General features: G+C 47.4%; 1 protein-coding gene across 2 annotated transcripts in view; it reads right to left on the reverse strand.

Moving 5' to 3' along the window:
• The window catches only part of ADGRF5 (adhesion G protein-coupled receptor F5), a 100,305-nt gene extending 99,725 nt beyond the window's left edge, over positions 1-580 (reverse strand). Inside the window, exon 1 of one of the 2 annotated variants that reach the window (XM_040473703.1) lies at positions 376-580. The gene's annotated coding sequence lies outside the window, so the exon portion shown is untranslated. Of the gene's footprint in view, positions 1-223; positions 312-375 lie in introns of those variants that run through there. The other variant, XM_040473704.1, reaches the window with a different exon arrangement.
• Between the last annotated feature and the right edge of the window lie 5,503 nt (positions 581-6,083).

Raw genomic sequence — 6,083 nt, forward strand, 5'->3', positions numbered from 1 at the left:
ATGGTAGGGGTCTATGATTTGAAAAGAAAAGGCAGGCGGTAAGCTTTTCCCCTTTATGCGGAAGCCAAACAATGCAACTTCTAATGAGATGTGCCCTCCAAAGAAAATAAGAATCAGCTTCATGTTTTCTGTCTCGTGCTAGTTGGCATTCTTTATCCAAATGTGTTCACATTCAGAACAAAAACCAAAAACCAAGAAACCCAAATGTCATCTCCCCACTCACAATTTTTTCTCACGGCCCAGTCATCAGGCAGTCTCAGCAAGACCCACATGTTGAAAACACACAGCCAGCTAGAGAAGCAATATGGACATACGTATCTACTTCAGAGCACCTTGATTCACGTCCAGACAGAGCAAAATAATTCAGGGACCTACCTTTCTCTTCTGTGGCTTGCAGGCTCCTGAAATTTGACCCTGTACTGGAGATCTTCCTGGGAACCTCTTAAGTGAGGTGTAACTCAAGGGTGAGTTCACACAACCACAGGAGGGTGGGGTTTCACAAGACCAGACCTCAGATCCTCGGGACTCACACAGACCTTAGGCAGCAGAGGTGAACTGCCTTCTGTCCTCCTGCTGCAGGAAAAAGCTGGAAGACTGAGTATGGCTGGAGGTGGGGGCGGAGGCTGGGGGAGGGGAAGTAATATGGGAACCATAATAAATAAGAGATCCTCTCCACATGATTTCCTGTATTTGGTGCCTGTTGCCTTTCTTCAGGCTCCCTAGAGGAAATAAGAAATTTAAACTTGTCCTTTGGCCACTGGGAAGAGGAGAATAAACATGCTAAGACCCAAGAAAAGTGTGAATGAGCAGAGAAACAGGCAGGGAGCTGAGGGGCCAGCTAGCTTTACCTTTTACCAAGTGCTTTCTTCCTGAAGGTTCTCCAAGTGTTTAACTCTGAAAAAGTCAAGAATGCCCTCATCCTCTCTCACTGAGCCGAAGCATTTTCTGGCCACGGTCCAGATGTGTTACAGAGCCATTGAAGGAAGACAGTTCAGAGCAGGCCCGGAAGAGTCTGTTTGCCAGCATAGGGGAAGACGCTCTCCTTTCTGTCTTTGGAAATGCTGGTGACATTCTGTGTCTAATCATGGGACAACTCCCAAAGTCCCAGGCCGTTTTGCCTCAGGGTTTAAAGAATTATCCGAAGGCTGCCATCCCCAGACTGCTGGAAGCAGAACACCCTCTGCTAATAATTTGAGGGGCTCAATGCAAAAATGAAACCACGAGGCCATTTATCCAAAAATTAAGGGTTTCAAGACAGTGGGGCACCTGGGTGGCTCAGTTCGTTAAGTATCTGACTCTTGACTTTGGCTCAGGTCGTGATCTCATGGTTCATGGTTCGAGAGCCCATGTCGGGCTCTGACAGCGCAGAGGCTGCTTGGGATTCTCTCTCTCCCTCTCTGTCTCTCTCTGACCCTCCCCTGCTTGTACCCCCCCCCCCAAAATAAATAAATAAATAAATAAACTTGAAAAAAAAAGGATTTCAAGATAGTGACAGCAGAACATAGAGCCAAATACAAGGACCCTTTTGATAGGGGCTCTATGCAACTCTACAGCTTGTATGCCCACGAAGCCAGTCCTGGCTACGGAAAGAAGGTTGAAACCGCGCGTGTTGGTTTTTACCAGCTGAGTTATCAAGAGGCCTGGGCTGTAGACATGTTTCCCCGAGGGGTGACAGTCAGCCCTCGAATGCCGTGCACCCGGAGACTGGTACCGGGGGTGACGGAGAATGCATCACTGAGTTAAACCCACACCAGCGGTCTACTTGCAGACCTTTGATTCCCCTCCAATCTGTTCTCCACCTCGCAGTCAGAGAAATTTCCCTCAAGTGCAGTCCTCAGGATAGGATTCACATGCTTAAAATTTCTCTGTAGCCTAGGACCTAAGGCCAAACACTTCGGCCTAGCTTTCGGCCCCTTCCGCACTAACCTCTCTTACTTCACCTCAGCGCCCACCGCCACCACAGTCTCCCCTTTCTCCTTCCCTCCTGCCCTACCTTTCCTCACTGCTGGGAAACCTATGAAGAATGTCCTCCCCGGACCCCCAACCCTTCAAATCTCACGTCCTCCAGGTAACATTTTTCTGCTTCCTGGGCCCCCTTGGTTTTCTCCCTCAGTAAACCATGCTCCTCACAAAGTGCCAAAGACCCGCCCGGTGTCCACCCACCCCCCACCCCCGCAGCTGCACTAGAAACTGCAAGGTTGTAGACTGTGTCTGTTTTATCCTAGACCCGGGGCCCAGGAGGGGGGAATTTGTGTACGTTGAGTATGAGCAGGAGCATTATTCATTATGGTTGTCCCCCTTTAGGGAGAGGGAAAAACATAGACTCAGAAGAAAACGTAAGGTTGTCGTTAAGGTTTTATTTACGGTTTAAACTCCTGCAGAGCAGAGCAATTTCACATGTGCTGTGGTTCAGCATTCATTAAGATGCCTGTTTGTCATGTGCTGGCCATCCCCGTTCTCACAGGGACTATGTTATGGGTTGGAAATGACCTGTGTTGAGAAAATGAAGCTTTGGACTGGTCAGCCATGAGGATCAAAGTTGGTAAGGGTGAAGGAAAATGGGAAAATGCTGGATAGAGGTGAGGAAAAGGGTAGTGAAGGCCACACAGGTGGGACAATGGAGAGGACAGGGGACAGGAGGGGAATGCGGGAGGAAGAGAGAGGAAGGCAGGGAAAGACAGGATGAGGTGGCAAGAAGCACAAGGATCCAGCAAAGGCTGGAAAACAGAGGGGTGGAGGGGACGACAGGAAAATGACTGGCCAGGCCAGTGTTTCATCCAGAAACACAGCACCCAAGGCAGGCTCCGTGGTCCCTTCCTGATGCCCATGCCTTTCTTAGCTCCCTAACAAATCAAACCATGTTTTCTAAACATCAGAAGACATCCAGCTGACCTGTACCTCCCTTTTCTGAGACCCAACCTCCCATCCACAGAGATGGACGCCTCCATCCATGCATGTGCCCGTGACCCTGTTCCACCCCTTCACGCTGCCCTGCTGTGGCCACACGGATTGGAGCAGGGGGGACACTGACCCCGCGGAGGCAGTTACACTACCTCCTATAAGAATCTGAACTTAGGGTTGAGCCTGGGTGGCTCCATCAGCTAAGCGTTCAACTTCTGCCCAGGTCATGATCTCACAGTTCGTAGGTTCAAGCCCCGTGTCAGGCTGTGTGCTGACAGCTCAGGGACTGGAGCCTGCTTCAGATTCTGTGTCTCCCTCTCTCTACCCTTTCCCTGCTCACACGCTGTCTTGCTCTCTCTCTCTCTCTCTCTCTCTCAAGAATGAATGCAACATTAAAAATTTTTTTAAAAGAATCTGAACTTAGGTCAAACAGGTACAAGTCAGTCTTTGTTGGTCACTTGAAACAAGGAAAGAAAATTTCCACACACTTTGCACAGGATCTTTGCTTCACAACCCCCAAATCTTCATGGATCTGGGGGGACTGAGGGGAAAAGAGAACAACCAAGAGAGAGGAGAGTGGAGAGAGACAGAGAGTGAGGGGAGCTCTCCCATGAGAGGACATGAAGTCCCTGCGGGGGAGGGACGGGCATGGGGCCCAAACGCCATCCCCGGAGCCAGGGTTCCATGAGGTCCATCCTCTTACAGCCCAAATAAAATTGGACTTTTTTGGCTCCTGTTTTATTATGAGGACACACTGAAAAAGACAAAACTCACATATCTAAACACCAAAAGGCCCAAAGGTGAACCATAGCTCCCGACTGAAATATTCTTGAGGATTAGGGGGACGAGGAGGCTGTGCCTAACAGTACCAGCAACATTGCTAAAAACATTTTTAATGATTTCTCTTCTGAGTCCCCGACCTCAAGGTTGCTGCTCAGATCTCTCCACCCTCCCTCCTTCTCCCTCTACCAATGCTTCCAGGAGACATCTTGTGAAACATCATGCCCTCGTTCTTGTGAAAGCCACCAGCTGTCTCTCCCGTCCCTGCCAAACACACATGTGCAAAACAGTGACTCATCCATGGTCCCACGCACAGTGAGCGACTGTCGCCTGTAGGACCTGCTCGCGGGCAAGACACAGGCAAGGCACGTTACCATCTAAGAAGACTTGTAACTTGACACTTGGGTCCCTGTCAGGCATAGCTATGACCAAGTCCCCACTTTTTACAGAACCGAGGTAAGTGATCTTCTGTTACAATCAACCCAAAGTGCCTTGCTCAAAAAAAAAAAAAAATCCCTGAAAGGTGGCCACGCCTTAGCCTTTGCTGCACCCATGGGAAACAGCATGAGATTTGGGGCCAAACAGACATGAGGGCACATGTCAACTTCTTTAAAAAAAAAAAAAAAAAAGGAAACGACGAAGGTCACATTTCTCCATTCAGCAGGATGCTGCTGTGGGTTTGGGGTAAGCAGCCTTTCCAGAGTGAGCAAGCTCCCCTTCATTCCTAATTCCCTGAGAAATTTGTTATATTGGTGATGGTTGTTATGAGTGAGTATTGAACTTCATTGCTTTTCTTAGTATCCTTATAAATAGGTACTGAACTTCAAGAAAAGCCTTTTTGCAAAATAAATAAATAAATAAATAAATAAATAAATAAATAAATATCAAAGCAAAAGGTAGAGGGGGTCAAGGAACATGCCACAGTGATGCTGTTACAACACAAATTAAGTTCTGAGGTTTGTTTGGATTTGGAAACATTCATTGTCATGGTTTTGAACACTTCCGTGACAGTATGATTTTTTTAAATATTTATTTATTTTTGAGAGAGAGAGAGAGAGAGACAGAGTGCAAGAGAGAGAGGGAGACACAGAATCTGAAACAGGCTCCAGGCTCTGAGCTGTCAGCACAGAGCCCGAGGCAGGGCTCGAACTCATGGACCGCGAGACCATGAGCTGAGCCAGAGTCAGACACTTAACCGACTGAGCCACCCAGGCGCCCTACCCATGACGATGTTACTACTAGAATTGCTAAGCGTGTAATCTGGCTGCTTCTCGTGGTTCCTCTGAACCAACAGGTTACCTGATGCATGTAAAAAGGTTGCATTTGTCTGAGAAGCCCCTGTTGAGGTTGTCTGATTAAAGTACAAACTATAGTAACAGAGCCATAATCTAGCATCTATAAAAACAGTCTAGGTATGCGTGATTCTGAATATCTTGCTTGGGGCAATTAATTACAATTTAATATACACATGTATCTATAATAAAGCAAAGATTTATTAAACCAATAGTTTGAATTTTCTTCATAGCATTTCAATTTTGTTTCTAATTAATGGGTATTACTTCCATTTAAAATAGAAATGTCAATGGGCACCTGAGTGGCTCAGTCAGTTAAGCGTTTGACTTCAGCTCAGGTCATGATCTAGGGGCTCATGAGTTTAAGCCCCACTTCAGGCTCTGTGCTGACAGTTCCCAAACGAGGGATGGACAGAGAGAGAGGGAGACACAGAATCTAAAGTAGGCTCCAGGCTCTGAGCTGTCAGCACAGAGCCTGATACAGGGTTCGAACTCTGGAGCTACAAGATCATGACCTGAGCCACTCAGATGCTTAGCTGACTGTGCAACCTGGGTGTTCCCATCCATAATATTTTTAAATAGAAATGTCAAGGGGCACCTGAGTGGCTCAGTTGGTTGAGCTACTGACTCTTGATTTCGGCACAAGTCATGATTCCGGAGTCATGGAGCCCCACATCAGACTCCTCACTGAATGTGGAGCCTTCTTAGGATTCTCTCTCTCTCTCTCTCTCTCTCTGCCCCTCTCCTGCATTCTCTCATTCTTCCAAAAAAAAAAAAATACTGGGGGGGGGGGGGTAATTGCAATGGCAGAATTCTGTTTTCTTCAATATTTTGCTTAATTGTATATGTTCCCTGAATATGTAAAATATAAACAGGGAGTAAGTAAAGCATGTTGACTATCAGAGTAAATAACAGAACTGTCTCAGCAGAACAATTGGGAGAGGATAGGCTCCAGGTTGGCTGAGTCAGTTAAGCATCCAACTCTTGGTTTCGACTCAAGTCATGATCTCGCCGTTCTTGAATTTGACCCCCTGTCGGGCTCTGTGTTCACAGTCCGGAGTCTGCTTGAGATTCTCTCTCCCCCCTCTCTCTCTGCCCCTCCCCTGATCA

The sequence above is a fragment of the Herpailurus yagouaroundi genome, unplaced genomic scaffold (assembly GCF_014898765.1).
Source record: "Herpailurus yagouaroundi ecotype Mexico unplaced genomic scaffold, PumYag 139, whole genome shotgun sequence".
Taxonomy (NCBI): domain Eukaryota; kingdom Metazoa; phylum Chordata; class Mammalia; order Carnivora; family Felidae; genus Herpailurus; species Herpailurus yagouaroundi.